Below are 21,162 nucleotides of genomic sequence, written 5' to 3'. Positions count from 1 at the left end.
GAGCGCGAGCGCGAGCGCGAGCGCGGCGCGATGGACGGCCGAGTGCAGCTGATCAAGGCCCTCCTGGCCCTGCCCCTGCGGCCCCAGACGCGGCGGTGGAGGAACCCGATTCCCTTCCCCGAGACGTTTGACGGCGACACCGACCGGCTGCCGGAGTTCATCGTGCAGACGGGCGCCTACATGTTAGTGGACGAGACCCTGTTCTCCAGCGATGCCCTGAAGGTGACGTTCCTCATCACCCGCCTCACCGGGCCGGCCCTGCAGTGGGTGATCCCCTACATCAGGAAGGGGAGCCCCCTCCTCAATGATTACCGGGGCTTCCTGGCCGAGATGAAGCGGGTCTTTGGATGGGTGGAGGACGAGGACTTCTAGGCCGAGAGCCCGTCGGGCCTGGGGGCGGGTGCTCGGGGGGAGGGTCCGCTGCGCCCGTCGCCCCGCCGCGCCTCCCCCTCCCTCACCTTCGCGGCGCTCGAGTGGCCGCGCTCTCCCCCGCGCTGCTGTCCCCTCCCGCGTAGTGCTTGCCTTTGTTCCAGGAATAGCGCTCCAGGTTCCCGCCGCTGCCTCTGGGCCCCGCTCCGGAGCTCGCCGCCCCTGTGCGGCCAGCCGGGCCCCTCCCGTGCACACTTGGACTCGGGCCCGCGCTCCAGCTGCGGGCCTGGCTCCCGTTACACGCCGGGCGGACCACCCACAGCCCGGCCGCCGCGGGCCGCCTCCGCCAGACTGACCGCCAGGCCTGCAGCGCGGTGCCAGGAGACAGACCCGCGCCGTGGCTGCCGCCGCCGCCGCTGACGCCCCGCACCGTGCGCCACCACCAGACTGCGGCCTCCAGCGATCTGAGCTCAGCCAGGAAGTATCCGAGCCGGCCGCGGTCCCCGGACACTGATTCCAGCAGCTTGCCACCCACCCCCGCGGAGGGGCCGGCCAGCCTCTCGCCTCCAGTGAGACCCGTTCCACCCCCCTCCTCCCAGAGACCTCTTCTGCTCCTGCCAGATGGCCACCAGGTCCCAGGGGTGCCTGGCAGTCGGGTCCAGTCACTCGTTTTCCTTCTGTGTACCTGTGCGTTTTGGGCAGGTTCCGTTCTCAATTTGCAGCTGTCTCTCTGATGTGTGCCTTTTGTTCAACACAGTAATTAACCCCTGCACTCTGCCCAGCTCTTCTACACTACCTGGACAAATGTGTTTTCCTTCTTTTCAATAAATGTCAGAAGCTATTAAAAAATTCAGTCTTGATGAATGTGGCACCACTCCCTTCCCACGCCGGTACTCGGGGTCCGTGGGTCTTGTCCAGCAGGCGTGTGCCCTGCCGATCTGTGGCTGATGTGGAATCTTGCATTATGAAACAGAACCGGAGGACACTTGGGTGGCTCAGCGGTTGAGCGTCTGCCTTTGGCTCGCGTTGTGATCCCAAGGCCCTTCGGATGGAGTCCCACATTGGGGCTCCCTGCGGGAAGCCTGCTTCTCTATCTGCCCATGTCTCTGCCTCTCTCTGTGTGTCTCTCATGAATAAATAAATAAAATATTTAAAAAATGAAACAGCAAGTGGTCCTGTGGTGGTCCTGGGGATGGAGATCCCTCCGACCTTCATGTGAACCCAGATGCTGACTCTTCCAATCCGGTCAGCCCCATGCCCCCTAGGAAATGGACCTGCATCTGAGTTTGGCCAAGGGAATATCAGGAAAAGGCAGCTAGGAAGCTTCTGGAAAACATTTCCTCGTTTCCAAAGAGCTGCTGGAATGCACAACATCTTTCTGTGACAAATCATGAATCCCACACATAGGTTGCTGAACACCTGTCAGATTTTATTTAATCCATTATTCAGGAAATCAGAATGACAGGTTCTTTAGAAAAAGCATTTACATTTATAGAGCCTTGGTTGTGTGAGTAGTAGAGAAGGGAGTGCAGAAGTGTGATTGTTAATTTAGTTCGAACCTGGTTGATGAACTACAGGACAATAAAATTATAAGTTTCTCTGAAAGGCAGAAAAGGAAAAATGTCACTTCTTACTATTCTCTGCATGCTCACCTCTGAAATCCACAGTGGCTGAGAAAAGCCTCTGCTGCCTCATCTATGGCTGGAAAAGTTAAGTATCCTACTAGAGTTAGATGAAAGGTGGGCTTCTAAGGCAACATTCTGGTACGATGTTAAATGTTCATGGAATCAACCATCTTCTTATTTCTGATTTGGGTTATTTTCCCAGAACATGGGAAGGTAGTGGGAAAAGGCTGAGCTTGGCTTGTACATGAGTTGCCTGACATGCTGTAGAAAACAAAACTGGACTCTGAGCAGCATGTGAAGAGGACTAATTCTTATAGGCCAGTCTTCCCTCAGACTACCTTCTGCCTGCAGATGGGACCCTTGGCTTTTGAGCCTAGGTTAGACTGGTGTTAATCACTCCTCACCTTTCCTTGTCTTTCTCCAGTGCTATAGCAGCCTCTTTTTACAACCATCTCTTTTCACAATTGTGAATCATTTCTACTTCCTCTCAACCAGTCAACCCGAGACATTGCACGTGTAAGCAAGTTTCCATCCATTGGTGTCCTGTCTCTCGTCACCACTAGTGACAGTTTTGACAGTGACATCATAACTACGTCATGGGTTATCAGCACTTCCCTTAAAGCCAGTGGCCAGTGATGGAGTCCTCAATCCTAGTCCTCACACCTAGCTGGCAGGTAACCACACTCCAAAATCCCATTTCAGAATCTGCTCCTAGGACAACTTCTAACTCCAAATACACTTTAATAAGTTCCCTCAGAGACATATCTCATGGGACGCCTGGGTGACTCAGCGGTTGAGTTTCTGCCTTTGGCTCGGGGCGTGATCCTGGATTCCCGGGTTCAAGTCCTGCATCGGGCTCCTTGTGTGGAGCTTGCTTCTCCCTCTGCCTGTGTCTCTGCCTCTCTTTCTGTGTCATGAATAAATAAATAAAAATCTTAAGAAAAGAAACAGATCTCATGACACTTGTAAGGGAGGGAAGGAAGCAGGATTGAGAAGAGGGAGGATTTAAAGAAACACAGCAAAAAAAAAAAACACAGCAGTTACAATAGAGGATTCAGTTGATTCTACAAGGATATGTAAAACTGAAAGAGCCATTCAGCAAAGTTCTGGATCTTGTAGTTGAGGCCAAGTCCTTGCTATCTCCACACTGACTAGTCCTTGGGTATGGTCTTACCTGAAGGCAACAGGGTACCCCCTGGGCAAGGAAGCTCCCTGCAACACATAGCAATTCCTGGGGAGTGATTCAGCTATGGTTCTCAGCAGCCCAGGCTCCTAGCAGCTGGGGGAAGGAGGCCCCTTAGTCCCTAATGGTGGGGTCTGGGCAGTACTTCATACATAGCATTTACTTTGCTCATCAATAGTGGAATGGAACCAACATGGTGGAATATAGTTCAGCATTTTGAAGGAATAAGAGGGATTGAGGCAGCTGACTTTGGGAGATTTTGCAAGGTTTTAAGTAAGAAGAAGAATATGTAGAAAACTGCATCATGTTTTTATTGTTAAATAGATGTTAACTCAAAAAAGCTTACAAATGAATGCGCACGCCCATGTGCATGTGCATGTGCTCATACACAAGAGACCTGCTAGGTTTGGAGAAAGCTATAGAAATAAACATACTAAATCGTTAGCATGAGTCACAAGAGGTGGGAAAGGGTTGGTGTCAAAGATAGGGTAGGACGTCTGGGGAGGAGGACCCACACAAAAAAAGAATGCAAAAAGGTCTGCTACAATGAGAGAGAGGTACTGCATGCCCCCTGCATACTGGCAGAATCCATAGAAACTTGTGAGGATGGTGCAGTTGTCATCAGAGTCCCAAAAAGAAAGAGGTGCTACACACAAATGGGGAAATAGAGGAGAAGTAAATGAAGAGACTGTGACAAAGGTGTGGGTACGGTTAGAAGAAATTGTGATAGATTAGATAATTGTTCTGCAAATATTTACTGCTCCCCCCTCCAACTCCCAGGAAAGAGTGTACAAACCTGTTCTTCTACATCTAGGCTTTGTCATGCACTTGCTTTTTTCAGTGCAATATGAGAAGACATGGTATGAATAGAGGATGTCAAAATGCTTGTGTGGTTTTGCTGGTCCTCTTTCACTCCTGTGATTGCCGTGAAAAGAGCTTACCCCAGGTAGTTGCTGATGCATCAGCCTGCACTACACCACTGTGATTCATGTGGAGCAGATCTGAACACGATTTGTATCCTTGAGCCCAGTCCACCCTAACTGCATCCTGAGGTAGAATCGCCCCAGACAGGGACATCTGGGTGGCTCAGCGGTTTAGTGTGTCTGCCTTTGGCTCAGGGCATGGTCCTGGAGTTCCAGGATCTAGTCCCCTCGTGGAGCAACCTGCATGGAGCCTACTTTCCCTCTGCCTATGTCTCTGCTTCTCTCTTTCTGTATCTCTCATGAATAAATAAATAAATAAATATCTAAAAAAATTTTTTAAAAAATCACCCCAAACAGCCCAGGGCACATGAGCAAGGAGGCATGGGATTATTTCAAGTTTTGAGGAATTCCTGATACATCATTATTGGAACAATAGCTGACTAAAACTAACACCAAGAAGAGATTTTGAAATGCCCCAGAGCTCATAATGGTGGGGAGCTGTGACCTCCCACCAGAGCAGGAAGGGGTAAATTCAGGGAGTAGTTATCAGAACATAATAGCTATAAAAGAGAATCCCTGCCACAACATGGATGGACCTGGAGGGTTTTATGCTGAGTGAAGTAAGTCTAACTGAGAAAGACAAATATCATATGATCTCACTTATAAGTGGAATCCAAAAAACAAAGTAACAAAAAAACAAGACAGAAACCCATAAATAGGGGGTCCCTGGGTGGCTCAGTGGTTGGGCGCCTGCCTTCTGCCCAAGGTGTGATCTTGGAGTCCTGAGGTTGAGTCCCACATTGGGCTCCCTGCATGGAGCCTGCTTCTCCCTCTGCCTGTGTCTCTGCCTCTTTCTCTCTCTGTGTGTTTCTCATAAATAAATAAATAAAATATTAAAAAAAACAAAACCCATAAATACGGATAACAAGCTGATGGTTGCTGGAGGGGAGGGGGGTAAGGGGATGGACAAACTAAGTGAAGGGGAGTGGGAGGTACAGGCTTCCGGTTTTGGAATGAATTAAGTCACAAGGATGAAAGTCACAGCATAGGGTATGTCGTGAATGGCACTGTAATAGGACCCTTAGGAGATATGTGGCTGCTACATTTGTGATGAGCACAGCATAATGTCAGAGTTATCTTCCAATCACTATGTTGTACACTTGAAACCAGTATAACATTGTGTGTCAACTATACTTTGATACAACAAATAATAATTTAAAAATACACATTGAAGAGAATCCCTGGAGAGCCTTTGTGGTCTTTGGTTAAGAAACTCAGCCACAGGGACGCCTGGGGGGCTCAGCGGTTGAGCATCTGCCTTTGGCTCGGGGTGTGATCCCGGAGTCCTGGGATCAAGTCCTGCATTGGGCTTCCTGCATGTAGCCTGCTTCCTCCTCTGCCTGTGTCCCTGCCTCTCTCTCATGAATAAATAAATAATCTTTAAAAAAAGAAACTCAGCCACAGCCACCTCAGTCTGGTAGAGATGAAGCTCTCTCATTGGCCAAACTCAACCAGAACTCAACAATCTCGACAATTCAACAACTCAACAAACTCAACCCTGAGCCAAAGGACAAGGAAGTCATTCATGCTGTCCCAAAAGGTCAGCTTCCTGGGCATAGAGTAGTGCGGGGGAGAGTAGTCACAGAAGGACAAATGGAAGATATCCAAAGCATACATGGACAATCAAAAGATGCACAATCACAACATTAGTCATCAGAGTGGTGTGTGTGTGTGTGTGTGTGTGTGTGTGTGTGTGTGTGTGTGTTAAACAACAGACATTTATCTCTTGCAGTTCTGAGAGTTGAAAGTACCAGATCATGGTGCAGGTAGATTTGATTTCTCCTGAGCGTTCTCTCCTGGCATCTAGAGAAGCTATGTCCTCACATGGCCTTTACTGTGCTAGACATCACTGGCTTATCAAAGGATATACTTCAGGAATCGCCAGATGGAAGAGATGCATAGGGCAAGGTATGCATTGGAAGGAGCACGGAGCTTCTGGGCCCTCTCAGAGGGTGCCATTCTCCCCAAATCCCCACATGTTCATCAACCAGGAAGCTCCCAGACAGATTTTATTTTTATTTTTTTTCCAGACAGATTTTAAATAGAACAAAAATGGGGTCTCATTTCAAAACTATTTGATTGGTAAAAGTAAACATAAAGACAACATCAAGTGTTGAAGGGATATGGGAAAATGAGAATTATCATAAGATGAGAGTGGTAATACCTGTAAAGCTTGTGACATACATGCCCTATCAACAAACAATTCCAGGAGGATGTTGACTGCAGCATTTTTTAAAACAGTGTATATAATTAGGACTTCGGCTAAGCTGTATGGCTCCTTTGTGGAAATTAATAAAAGGTGCCCCCTAGTGGTGGAAGCAGCCTCATGTGTGTGGAGCAGGGCAGGCAGATATTTTTATGCTTAAAAAAAAGACCAATACTGGGTGTTATACTGTATATTGGCAAATTGAATTTAAATAATATATATATATATTTTAAAAAAAGCAGCCCTGTGGTCGCTTCAAGAGCACATATCCTAAAAAATAAAAAGAGCAACCCTTAGTACGTCTGGGTGCACTCTCATTGTTTGGCTTGGTGGCTCGGTGGGCTGGGATGGGGCTGGATTGCAGTGCGAGTCACTCACTTGGTAAGGGGCATCGCAGAGGTGAATAACTACAGGACCATAAGCAGCAGCCCTGTTTGTAATAGCTGAACATTGAAAACAACCTAAGTAGTATCAGTAGGAAAATGAATACACATATACACACATATATACATTTCCATTTATCCTTTCCCCGCCTTCTTGTCTTCCTTTGAAAGTGTAGATAATAATTTTAAATTTCAAAAAAAGTTTCAAGAATATTTCAAGCAACTCCTAATTCCTTTTACCCCATTCAGCATTTCTTTCTCTATTTATCCACCTATAAAATAGATACATTTGAAAAGCAGGAAAAACTATCCACTGGAAAAAAGAAAGTCTCTTCAATAGATGGTGCTGGGAAAATTGGACAGCCACATGCAGAAGAATGAAATTAGACCATTCTCTTACACCATACACAAAGATAAACTCAAAGTGGATGAAAGATCTAAATGTCAGACAAGAATCCATCAGAATCCTAGAGGAGAACACAGACAACACTCTTTTTGAACTTGGCCACAGCAACTTCTTGCAAGATACATCATTAGAGGCAAGGGAAACAAAAGCAAAAATGAACTATTGGGACTTCATCAAGATAAGAAGCTTTTGCACTGCAAAGGATACAGTCAACAAAACTAAAAGACAACCTACAGAATGGGAGAAGATATTTGCAAATGGTCTATCAGATAAAGGGCTAGTTTCCAAGATCTATAAAGAACTTATTAAACTCCACAGCAAAGAAACAAACCATCCAATCATGAAATGGGCAAAAGACATGAACAGAAATTTCACAGAGGAAGATATAGACATGCCCAACAAGCACACGAGAAAATGCTCCGCATCACTGGCCATCAGGGAAATACAAACCAAAACCACATTGAGATACCACCTCACACCAGTGAGAATAGTGAATATTAACAAGACCAGAAACAACAAATGTTGGAGAGGATGTGGAGAAAGGGGAGACCCCTTGCACTGTTGGTGGGAATGTGAACTGGCGCAGCCACTCTGGAAAACTGTGTGGAGGTTCCTCAAAGAGTTAAAAATAGATCTGCCCTATGACCCAGCAATTGCACTGCTGGGGATTTACCCCAAAGATACGGATGCAGTGAAACACAGGGACACCTGCACCCCGGTGTTTATAGCAGCAATGTCCACAATAGCCAAACTGTGGAGGGAGCCTCGGTGTTCATCGAAAGATGGATGGATAAAGAAGATGTGGTCTATGTATACAATGGAATATTACTCAGCCATTAGAAACGACAAACACCCACCATGTGCTTCGACGTGGATGGAACTGGAGGGTATTATGCTGACTGAAGTAAGTCAATCAGAGAAGGACAAACATTATATGGTCTCATTCATTTGGGGAATATAAAAAATAGTGAAAGGGAATAAAGGGGAAAGAAGAGAAAATGAGTGAAAATATCAGTGAGGGTGACAGAACATGAGAGACACCTAACTCTGGGAAATGAACAAGAGGTATTGGAAAGGGAGATGGGCGGGGGGTTGGGGTGACTGGGTGACGGGCACTGAGGTGGGCACTTGATGGGATGAGCACTGGGTGTTATGTTATATGTTGGCAAATTGAACTCCAATAAAAAAATAATATAAAAAATAAACCTAGGGTAGGTTCAAGTTAGTAGCCACTAGACAGGCATGATTATTTCAGCTAACTGCTTTCTTTCTCTTACTCTTCCTTCCTTCACTCTTTCTCTCCTTTCTCCTTTCCTTCTTTCCTATCCTCCTTCTTTCATCCTCCTTTCATTCTGTTATTCTGTCATTCCAAACCACTTCCTCTTTTTCATGGTTCCTCTAGAATTTATATTATGCAATTTTAAATGATCACATTCTAGTCCCTTCAAATAATATTATACCATTTCTCATGTAACATGCTGAAATTCTCTACCCTCTTACTCCTACAGTATTGTCATGTCATACTTTTATTTGTACATATTATAAATGTAATAAATTGCCATTACAGCTTCAAAAAATAAAATAAAATAGATACAATGTATATTTTTGGAATCACATTTACCTTTATATACAGATATACAAACATATGTGTAATTATACATATGCCTTACTATGCATATCTATTTTTTATGAATCATTTGACAGTAAGTTCATTAAAATGATAAAGTATATCTAGGAAAAACTACAACTACATGGAAGGATGTAACATAAAATCTTCTATTTATTTATGAGAGACACAGAGAGAGAGGCAGAGATACAGGCAGAGGGAGAAGCAGGCTCCATGCAGGGAGCCTGACGCAGGACTCAATCCCGGGTCTCCAGGATCAGGCCCTGGGCCGAAGGTGGCACTAAACCACTGAGCCACCCGGGCTGCCCTAAATAAAATCTTTAAAAAATAATTGACACTTGAAATACACAGCATAGGTGAATCTCACAGACACACAGAATACATACTATATAATTTTATTTATGAGAAGTTTGAACACAGGTGAAACTTATTGATGGTGACAGAAGTCAGAAGACTGTTTACAGGGCACATGAGTCTGCCTCAGTCAGTTAAGCATCTGCTTTCAGCTCAAATCATGATCCCAGTGTCCTGGGATGGAGCCCTACACGGAACTCACTGCTCAGTGGGGAGACTGCCTCTCCCTTTCCCTCTGCCTGCCACTCGCCCTGCTTGTGCTCTCTCTCTGTCAAAATAAGTAAAATCTTAAAAAAGAAGAAGAAGAATGATTACACTTGAGGGGCGCTGCCTGAAAGGGAGCATGAAAACCCATTTTTGAATGTTAGAAATATTCTATACATTGATCTGGATGGTGGTTACACTGATGTATGCAAATGAAAAAGTCATCTAGCTGTACACTTAAGATTTTTATCCTTTTCTGGATGTAGCTTATATTTTATTTTTAAAAAATACAAGTAAAAGAATGTGCATTTAGATAAATAGAAAAGCTGCAGAACATCAAATACAAAGAAATTATCTTCAAAACAACCAACAAAGAAGCACAAAATTAGGCCAATAACTGATTTATGAACAGTAAAATGGAAGCTGGAAGACCACAGAATAATATTGTTTTCGTCAATTCTATGACTCATATTTTCACATTTTGACATTTCCAATAGCTGAGTGCTTCTTACAATAAATCGTAGTCTTAAAAATTACCGTTGGCCAGGTGGCCATTGTGACAGACTCACTCCTTGCTCATGTGCAAACATCAAAAGCATTTGTATCAGAACTGGAGGAACTGATGCCCATGGATGAAGGCAAAGGTCTCAGAAATAGCAGAGGAATAGTCAGCTGAGAACTACTGCATCACTATCATCTTAGGCACACAGAAGAATATTGTGTAGAAAAAAACAAAGATCTGGTGATTCTGTAAATGAAAGAGACTCAAAAATGATTTGTAGGGGCACCTGGATGGCTCAGTCGGTTAAGCCTCCAACTCTTTCTTTTAAAGATTTTATTTATTTGACACAGAGAGAGCATACAACATAGGGAGGAACAAAGGGAGAGGGGGAAGCAGCCTCTTAGCTGAGCAGGGAGCCCAACATGGGACTCGATCCCAGGACCACAGGATCATGACATGAACCAGCCAAAAGCAGATGCTTAACGGACTAAACCACCTGGATACCATGAGCCTCCAACTCTTAATTTCGTATCCTGTCATGATATCGGGTGGTGAGATCAAGGCCTATGTCGGGCATTGCACTAGGTGTGGAGCCTGTTTGAGATTCTCATTCTCCATCTCCCTCTACCCCTCCCCCCTACTTGTGCTATCTCTGTCTCTCTCAATATAAATAAATAAATATTTTAAAGATGGTTTTTAAAGGAGGTAAACATATGGCTAAATATATACAAGCAGTAGTACGAATATTGAATTTTAAGATTAAAAACAATAGATGGAGGCACCTGGCTGACTCAGTTGGTAGGGCATGACACTCTTGATCTTGGGGTGGTGAGATAATCCCCACATTGAGGGTAGGGATGACTTTTTTAAAAAGCTTTTAAAAACTGGGTGGGTTGGGACACCTAGGTGGCTCAGCGGTTAAGCATGAGGCGTGATCCTGGAGTCCCGGGATCGAATCCCACATTGGGCTCCCTGTGAGGAGCCTGCTTCTCCCTCTGCCTGTCTCTGCCTCTCTCTCTGTGTCTCTCATGAATAAACAAATAAAATATTTTTTTAAAGTTATGTACTATATTTATCTTGTTTTAGTGTATCTGAAAAGTTAACATGCATATTTAACGGTATACAAAGTTTCAGCTGACAAAAAATTAGACTCTAACAATACCAAGTACTAGTGAGGAAAAGGGAACACATATATTAAAGTTAAGAATGTAAATTAAGAAATATTTTGGGGCAGCCTGGGCGGCTCAGCGATTTAGCACCGCCTTCAGCCCAGGGCGTGATCCTGGGGACCCAGGAATGAATCCCGCGTGGGGCTCCCTGCATGGAGCCTGCTTCTCCTTCTGCCTGTGTCTCTGCCTCTCTCTCTCTGACTCTCATGAATAAATAAATAAAATCTTTTTAAAAAAAGAAAAGAAAAAAGAAATATTTTTGAGGGGCTTCTGGCTGGTTCAGTTGGTCTGGCATCTGCCTTCAGCTCAGGTCATCATCCCAGGGAACTGGGATGGAGTTCCAGGTCAGGCTTCTTGCTCACTGGAGAATCTGCTTGTCTCCTTCTCCCTCTGCTGCTACCCCTGCTTGTGCTCTCTCCCTTGCTTTCTTTGTCTAATAAATAAACAAAAATCTTTAAAAAAAGAAATATTTTGGAAAACACTTTGGCAATTCCTTTAGATTGGATTCCCCGTGAGCTGATTTTGACCAAGAATTCATGTAAAAGTGATAAAAAAAAATAAAAATAAAAGTGATACAACAAGACCACAAGAAGTGGTCCAAATAAAAGTACACTGATGGGGAGTAAGGGAAGAAAGCTAAGCAATGTTTTGATATCAACTGAAGTCTCACAGAGGGTCACTTGACAAAATCCATTGCACAGGCAATGTAGGTCACACCTCAAACTTGTTCCAATCAGGGACATGAGAGCTAAGGTTTTTATAACTACACATCCATCAGTCATTGGCTAAAGGCTGCTCTCTCTGGAGAACTTAAATTACTAGCTACTAGCTCTTCATGCTTGCAGACAAAGGGGATGTTGGTACACTGTGGGCAAAGAGCCACAGATACTAGCTGTTGGGAGGAAAAGCACAAGAGAAGCTGATGTGCAATGAAAATGGTTGAGAGGTCCAAGGGGGAGAAAGACAGAATGTTCATAGCATCTGCTTCCATGGGCATTAGTTTTAATACTGTTAATACCATGAAAAATAATATGACAGCTAGAATCAGCCCCTCCAGCCTTCTTATAGTTATTTGAACTAACTGCTTAAATACACCTGCTTAAAATACCTGGGGTATATTGTTTGTTTGCAAATGCCTGTTTCTCCTATCTGTGCTATTCTAAAAGAGTAGACATAAACATGATCTTCATCTTAAGTTAATGAAATGTGCACAAGGCACATCTAACATTTCATTGTACATAGTAGGAGCCCAAAACATGCAAGTCTTCAATACTTTTAAGTATCAGATATTAATATGTTTTCTTGTAGGCAGAATGGACGGGGCTGGCCCTGATGTTATGGCTACTCACATAGCAAATTCTTTGCTCCTCATCTTTATGACCTTGATCAAACAAATTGTATGGATGTGAATTCATTATTTTTTAAAGACTTTATTTATTTATTTGTGAGAGACACAGAGTGAGAGGCAGAGACACAGTCAGAGGGAGAAGCAGGCTCCCTGCCAGAAGCTTGATGCAGGACTCAATCCCAGGACTCCATGATCATAATCTGGGCCAAAGGCAGATGCTCAACCACTGAGCCAACCAGGTGTTCCATGACCAACAGTTTAATAAACGCCATGCTTCTCTCTAAGCGATTGGCCTGTGATGGCCACCTGACACTTCTCCTCAACAGCCTTTGTTAAACCAGTAAGAGAATCAATGCCTAGAGGATTACAAACATAAATGCAAAGTTCAGGTCATTGCAGTACAGACTTAGTGATTAGCTGTAGTGATGATAGGATCCAGGGGTCTTGATGCCCTCACTAGGTATTCATTGGTCAGTAGACTGGTTTTTTTCTTACTGTCCAGTTGTGACCATTTCCCCATGTCATTAGGTAGTTTAAAATCATAATGGGCTTTCATTTTACTTTATTTCATTGAGTGTCTTTTGATTGATCACTGTCCTTTCCATGCCTGGTCCCATTAGATGTGTGACATTTCATTTTAGATGTATTGCTCAGAACAGCTTGATGAAGGACCTAAGTTCTCACAGTACCTCCATGATGGAAGACAAAGAAGTGTCTCAAGCCCTGAAGAAGCAAGCAGAGTACCAGAGTACCAGAAAATGCTCCTGGAGGAAGCTTCAGGGCTTCAGGGCTCCCCAGATTTCTGGTACTCTCTCAGCCTGCCCCTTCAGCTCCAAGCCTCTGGTAAACAGATGGATCAGGAGTATTCACAAAGAGTCCATCTGAATTCCATTCCTACTCTGTCTCTGCCATAGGGCAGGGTCTGGATACAGGGGTATACTTAGCACTCCGGGGATAAGGGAAGAGAGAGCCATTTCACCACTATGTTCTACCACAATTCCCCTGACTCGGACACTCAGGACCCTGAACCACCCAAAGGCCACTTCATTACTATTTTAAATTTTTGTGAATTTCACCGTCACAAAATTTCTGTAATGTTGTCTTAATTACAGATTTCAAGTCATCATTGGCCTCAACTACCAAAAATAAATAAACAAAAGGTTAATTGCATTTCTCTCTTGTCCCTCTTATATGCATCTTCCGTTTTCTCAGTTTTTATAACGCTCCCTCCTTCTAAGGTAAAGTTTCTTGGTGGATACAGAGTTGAGTGCTAGAAGGAGGTCAGGGAAACAAACCAAGAATGATAACCTCAAGGCAGAAGCGTTGGATTGCAAAGTAATGAGAAAGAACCACCTTCCTTCCTTACAAATGCTGTTCATTTGTCCCTTTGTGGACTCTTACTAAAGTATCTAGGATTGATTCTTGCAAACTAAGACCGTCTCCAAGACATTTTCCTCATGAAAAATGACTGGGGATAATACAACTAGAGTACATGAAGGCATGATCCCTAACAGAGCCATGCTGGTGGGAGGATGATAACTGCCAGGTGTTTTTGTTGGGAAAGGCGGGCTGGGGCGGGCTGTTAAGTACATTGTTCGAAGGATACTCAGAAGCCCCTGCCCATTCTACCTAGCTCTCCAGCCAAGTGGACACAGATCATAGGGATAATGCTAGACGGAGTACATAAACTGTTTCCAAACACTTCCTAGAACCACTTGAGCAGGGTCTATGTTTAAAACCAAACAGTGAGGGTAGCCCAGGTGGCTCAGCGGTTTGGCTACGCTTTTAGCCCAGGGTGTGGTCCAGGGGGGTTCTGGAGACTCGGGATCTAGTCCCACGATGTGCTCCCTGCATGGAATGAGCCTGCTTTTCCCTCTGCCTGTGTCTGTGCCTCTCTCTCTGTGTGTTTCTCATGAATAAATAAATAAAATCTTAAAAAAACAGTGAATATGCTTAACACAGTCATCCTTGAAACCCATGCAGGAAAGCTGACAGGTAGCACCTCAACTTGAGATCTCATAATTAGACAGCGTTCAATTGTTTTAAGAACTCTGCGAACCATAACAACTTTATTAAGTAACTTAAAAAAAACCCTCTGATTTCAAGATTTTGATCTATTATAAGCCACTATGAAAGTTAGTGATGCTTCCATGATTTCTTGGAATAAAAACATTATCATATATGTAACACAGATGTTCCTCTAGTTTCTGTACAGCCTATGAAAAACTGTATATATACAGCAAAAGTTTACCTGTTCAAAAGAAGAGAGATAGAGAGAAGGGGAAAAGTGAAAAAAACACTGGTATGATGGATTCTTTTGCATGTTCTTGAAAAATCACCCAAATTAGAAGTGAGACAGAGTTGACAGTGCTGCCTTAGAAGCCCACCTTTCATCTAACTCTAGTAGGATACTTAATTTTTCCAGCCATAGATGAGGCAGCAGAGGCTTTTCTCAGCCACTGTGGATTTCAGAGGTGAGCATGCAGAGAATAGTAAGAAGTGACATTTTTCCTTTTCTGCCTTTCAGAGAAACTTATAATTTTATTGTCCTGTAGTTCATCAACCAGGTTCGAACTAAATTAACAATCACACTTCTGCACTCCCTTCTCTACTACTCACACAACCAAGGCTCTATAAATGTAAATGCTTTTTCTAAAGAACCTGTCATTCTGATTTCCTGAATAATGGATTAAATAAAATCTGACAGGTGTTCAGCAACTTATGTGTGGGATTCATGATTTGTCACAGAAAGATGTTGTGCATTCCAGCAGCTCTTTGGAAACGAGGAAATGTTTTCCAGAAGCTTCCTAGCTGCCTTTTCCTGATATTCCCTTGGCCAAACTCAGATGCAGGTCCATTTCCTAGGGGGCATGGGGCTGACCGGATTGGAAGAGTCAGCATCTGGGTTCACATGAAGGTCGGAGGGATCTCCATCCCCAGGACCACCACAGGACCACTTGCTGTTTCATTTTTTAAATATTTTATTTATTTATTCATGAGAGACACACAGAGAGAGGCAGAGACATGGGCAGATAGAGAAGCAGGCTTCCCGCAGGGAGCCCCAATGTGGGACTCCATCCGAAGGGCCTTGGGATCACAACGCGAGCCAAAGGCAGACGCTCAACCGCTGAGCCACCCAAGTGTCCTCCGGTTCTGTTTCATAATGCAAGATTCCACATCAGCCACAGATCGGCAGGGCACACGCCTGCTGGACAAGACCCACGGACCCCGAGTACCGGCCCGGGGAAGGAAGAGGTGCCACATTCATCAAGATTCAATTTCTTTTAATAGCTTCTCACATTTATTGAAAAAAAGAAAAGACGTTTGTCCAGGTAGTGTGGAAGGGCTGGGCAGAGTGCAGGGGTTAATTACTGTGTTGAACAAAAGGCACACATCAGAGAGACAGCTGCAAATTGAGAACGGAACCTGCCCAAAACGCACAGGTACACAGAAGGAAAACGAGTGACTGGACCCGACTGCCAGGCACCCCTGGGACCTGGTGGCCAACTGGCAGGAGCAGAAGAGGTCTCTGGGAGGAGGGGGGTGGAACGGGTCTCACTGGAGGCGAGAGGCTGGCCGGCCCCTCCGCGGGGGTGGGTGGCAAGCTGCTGGAATCAGTGTCCGGGGACCGCGGCCGGCTCGGATACTTCCTGGCTGAGCTCAGATCGCTGGAGGCCGCAGTCTGGTGGTGGCGCACGGTGGGGGGCGTCAGCGGCGGCGGCGGCAGCCACGGCGCGGGTCTGTCTCCTGGCACCGCGCTGCAGGCCTGGCGGTCAGTCTGGCGGAGGCGGCCCGCGGCGGCCGGGCTGTGGGTGGTCCGCCCGGCGTGTAACCGGAGCCAGGCCCGCAGCTGGAGCGCGGGCCCGAGTCCAAGTATGCACGGGAGGGGCCCGGCTGGCCGCACAGGGGCGGCGAGCTCCGGAGCGGGGCCCAGAGGCAGCGGCGGGAACCTGGAGCGCTATTCCTGGAACAAAGGCAAGCACTACGCGGGAGGGGACAGCAGCGCGGGGGAGAGCGCGGCCACTCGAGCGCCGCGAAGGTGAGGGAGGGGGAGGCGCGGCGGGGCGACGGGCGCAGCGGACCCTCCCCCCGAGCACCCGCCCCCAGGCCCGACGGGCTCTCGGCCTAGAAGTCCTCGTCCTCCACCCATCCAAAGACCCGCTTCATCTCGGCCAGGAAGCCCCGGTAATCATTGAGGAGGGGGCTCCCCTTCCTGATGTAGGGGATCACCCACTGCAGGGCCGGCCCGGTGAGGCGGGTGATGAGGAACGTCACCTTCAGGGCATCGCTGGAGAACAGGGTCTCGTCCACTAACATGTAGGCGCCCGTCTGCACGATGAACTCCGGCAGCCGGTCGGTGTCGCCGTCAAACGTCTCGGGGAAGGGAATCGGGTTCCTCCACCGCCGCGTCTGGGGCCGCAGGGGCAGGGCCAGGAGGGCCTTGATCAGCTGCACTCGGCCGTCCATCGCGCCGCGCTCGCGCTCACAAGGCTGGGCTGGGCGGGGCGTGGCCGAGGTGGGCGGGAAGGCATGGCGGGAAGTGCGTGCGCGCGGAGGCGGGCTTGGGCCCGGGCCCGGGGGCGGGGTTGGCGCGGGCGCTGGCGCGGGCCCGGCCCATGAGTCCTCGTGGTCGTTAGGGCGCAGGCGCGACAGAGGGAGGGCGCCCTCGGGCCCCCTGGGAAGTGTAGTCAGTCCTAATGCCGCTCGAGGAGGCAGGGTCAGAATTGAGGGGCTTGGCCGAAGGTCACTAGACCAGTGGCCAGTGTGGGGCGGGGCCAGGAGAAGAGCCCAAGATGTCTGGGTCTATGTAGGTCTCTCTGTACCCATGTCTCTATTTGGTGCAGGCAGGGCCTGCTGCATGTGGACATCGGTATGGCTCTCTTGTGGGGGTTGAGGAGTCCTTTCTTTTCAACTTTTCTGCCCCTGAGGCCTATATTTGTGGAGTCTTGCATCTGAACACCACTTGAGAAAGTTTCTTTGAACAGATTCCTGCTTAATCATAGCTTTCTCAGCTAGAGTAGTTTTACTCGAAAGGTTTAGGTGTAGTTGCCTTGCAGTATAATGGGAAAGCTCCAAATATTAGCAAATATTATCCAGAACCTTGTAACCAAAGAATGATGCTCCATGACATCATTAGTGTAAAGAGGGTTAAATACAAGAAATCTCTTGGGATCCCTGGGTGGCTCAGTGGTTTAGCGTCTGCCTGCAGGGTTCTGGGATTGAGTCTCACATGGGGCTCCCTGGGGAGCCTGCCTCGCCCTCTGCCTATGTCTCAGCCTCTGCCTATATCTCTGCCTCTGCCTCTCTCTCATGAATGAATAAATAAATAAAATATTTTTAAAAATGTTAAGAAATCTCTGAATTTGGTTTATACAAGATCAAAAGAGGATTATCAGTAACTCCTGGGTGGCTCAGCGGTTGAGCATCTGCCTTTGGCTCAGGGCGTGATCCCTGAGGCCTGGAATTGAGTCCCATATTGGGATCCTTGCATGGAGCCTGCTTCTCCTGTCTCTGCCCCTCTCTCTGTGTCTCTCATTAAGAAGCAAATAAAATCTTTTTTATAAAAAAGAGGATTATCAGTATAGAAACCAAGAGACAAAAGAAGAGGTATTGAATGCTTTCCAAACCTGACTTACATTTCCATGCCGAAAAATAAAGGAAAGAAATAACAGAGATTAATCTATTGAAGGAGGGGAAACTATTACAAGTTATATCTGAATTCATTTGTTTGGTTGAATACAAAAGTAATATAAATTCACCACAAGCTTTCATATATGGAGAAAATAAGCTAGATGAGGTTGTTAATGACCAAATTTGAAAAAGCAATTAAAAAGAAATAGTACCAAAAATAAAAAATAAAAAAATAAAAAGAAATAATACCTTGGTATGTACTTGAAAAATTATAAAAGCCATGTAAAGAACATTTTTAAATGCTAAAGAGGTATACGAAAGAATACTCAAGCAGAAATGCATGCTCAGGTCTGGTACAGAATAGCACAACTTCTTAAAGATATTCATTTTCCATGCGTGAGGAAATGTGGACTGGGTGGCACCCCAAGACGTGCAATTGCGGCCTTAGCAGTTAGAGAAGGTGAAGAATTGACCCAGCTGGAACTAGATGAGCTATAGAGCCAGCTGCTGCCCATACCAATAAGGTGACAGCAAATTTGCTTCAACCTGCTTGACTTGCAACAGTGCCCAGAGCCCGCATGATCTTCCAAGGGCAAAATATCTATTGTAGACCTAACCAATCCAGAGTTATTTACAAGAAAAAAGGCCTTTAAAATATATAAAATGACAGACAGCCCGGATGGCTCAGCAGTTTAGCGCCGCCTTCAGCCCAGTGCCTGATGCTGGAGACCCGGGATCGAGTCCCATGTCGGGCTCCCTGAATGGAGCCTGCTTCTCCCTCTGCCTGTGTCTCTGCCTCTCTCTGTGTTTCTTTCATGAATAAATAAATAAATAAAATCTCTCTCTCTCTCTCTCTCTCTCTCTCTCTCTCTCTATATATATATATATATATATATATATATATATATATATAATATGCCGCATATAAAATGACAGTTTTCTGATATCCAGCAGCCAGGGTAGTGTTCCCTAAGAGTGAAACACTACCTCAGGTGAACCCTTTCATTGCCTTGGCTTACTGTCAAGAGCATACACCCAGGCTGCCTGTTTCATTTATTTGTGTGTATATGTGTGCGTCTGTGGGGGACTGTTTATCCCTGCTGACCCCAAATGGGAAGCAGATGTGAGAAATCCCTGTCTCCCATAGTTTTGCTTAGCTTCTTGCCCTGCAGATCTTATCTCTCTATTGAGGCCAATTAATAACATACTTCTCTCCTGCTCCAATGTCTCTTTCTCCAGGTCGAGACCACTCCCTCCCAATCCAGGCTGGACTTCTCATTGGCACTTAAAATCTCTCTGGAGGAGTTAGGGCCGGTGCAACCAACCCTAAGCACTCCCTGGTATGTGCATGGTGACAGCTCAGAGAATCTCTAACAGCTGAGGGAAGACACTTGGCTGGTGTCCATAGAAAGTGAACAAACCTTTTACAAAATATTTAAAGAGAAAGGAAAAGCATTTTATTCAAGCTCAGGATAGGCAGCTGCCCTTCTTCACAAAGAAGGAAATGCTCTGGGAAAGGAACATTTGGTGCAGGGTTAGACATATTTTTTATATAAAGAGTTACAAGTTGTAATGAAGAAAGCCATTCCAGAAAGTTACAGACCTTACCTTATGTTTTTAGTATGTACAAGGCCATATGATGATAATCTCATGGGAATCAGGGAGGGGTGTTGTTGTTTTTCTTATCTTTATGTTTAGAATTCTCCTTTTTGGTTATTTATTATTATTTTTTTAATAAGGCAGACATACGATGTGGGCTCAGGGCAGAAATAGAGCCCATGCATTGAGGCTTTGTTAAGCCATTTAACCTCAGTAAATATTCAAGCACAGGTTCCCTGGGAGCCCAGGAACAGGTTCCACAAACATTAAAAGTTGAAAATTTCCTTTATCACTGAACAGCTAGTGGAGCCAGGCATCCAAGCCACATCTGAATTGTGACAAAGATTCATTACTGAGTCCCCATCAGAAGCTTGGAAAGACCATCTGTTGCCACTTGTGGCTCTGCCAGTGCTGAAATGCTGTCCTGTGAGTTAAAATACCCCATGTGTCACTGACCGTCTGCACACATAACCCCTAAGTCCCTCACAAACTGGTCACCACACGGAAGAGCATTTCTGAGACTCACAGGGACACACACTGTGGAGACAGTGTACTGTTTGCAGTGCGGGTGAGCATAGCTGGGTAGGAGTGGCTCACAGCTCCATGGACAACCCATTCCTTACCCCAGAGAGAGTAATAATGGGGATATTTATAAATACAATTCCAGCTACCCTGGGAGACCAGAAAGGAGGTGTTTTGTCTTCCGCATGCTAAGCAACCCCTCCCACAGCACGAGAGATGTGGCAGACGGGTCCCTCTTGACTGGGAGGCAAGAACAGAGCTGCTCACACCTATGGACCAAGATCCTTATGAAATCCCAGGGAGAGACCTGTGTCCCACAGATGGCCACAGTCTTGCTGTCTCTTCTCATGGGGGGGGGATTTTATTTATTTTTATTAAGATTTTATTTATTTATTAATGAGAGAAACACACAGAGAGGGAGAGGTGGGGGGCAATCAGAGACAAAGGCGGAGGGTGCCTGATGTGGGACTCGATCCTGGGACCCCAGGATTATGCCATGGGCCAAAGGCATGCACCAAACCGCTGAGCCACCCAGGCGTCCCGGGGTGGGGGGGGATTTTAATCATAACAATGATAAGGCTATTTGACAAATGTTTAAATCATAGTCAGCTGTATAGAGGACATGCAATAGTAGTTAATTGAAAATTTTATACAAGTAGTGGGAAATGTTTTGATATCTATTTTTAAAGATTTTATTTATTTGAGAGAGAGAGAGCACAAGCAGGTTAGGAGCAGAGGGAGAAGCAGACTCCCCATTGAGCAGGGGGCCCAATAACAGCTCAATTCCAGAACCCTGGGATCATGACCTGAGCCAAAGGCGGATGTTTAACAGAGTAGGCCACCCAGGCACCCCTATATTGATATTTTTTTATATTGATATTTTTAAAGGACAGTGTCACAGATAATCTTCACTGACCTGACTCTCCAGATTCTGCTCTTAATAAGACTTTCTGAGGCCAGGTAGTGTAGAATAATGAGAACTATTTCATATTTTTAAGGGACCAAGATTCTAACACAGGCTTGACCGGGAATTACTGCATGCTTGCTGCTT

Source organism: Canis aureus, chromosome X (genome assembly GCF_053574225.1).
Source record: "Canis aureus isolate CA01 chromosome X, VMU_Caureus_v.1.0, whole genome shotgun sequence".
Lineage (NCBI taxonomy): Eukaryota > Metazoa > Chordata > Mammalia > Carnivora > Canidae > Canis > Canis aureus.
The sequence above is the reverse complement of the archived record's forward strand: the minus strand, read 5'-3'. Positions refer to the sequence as shown.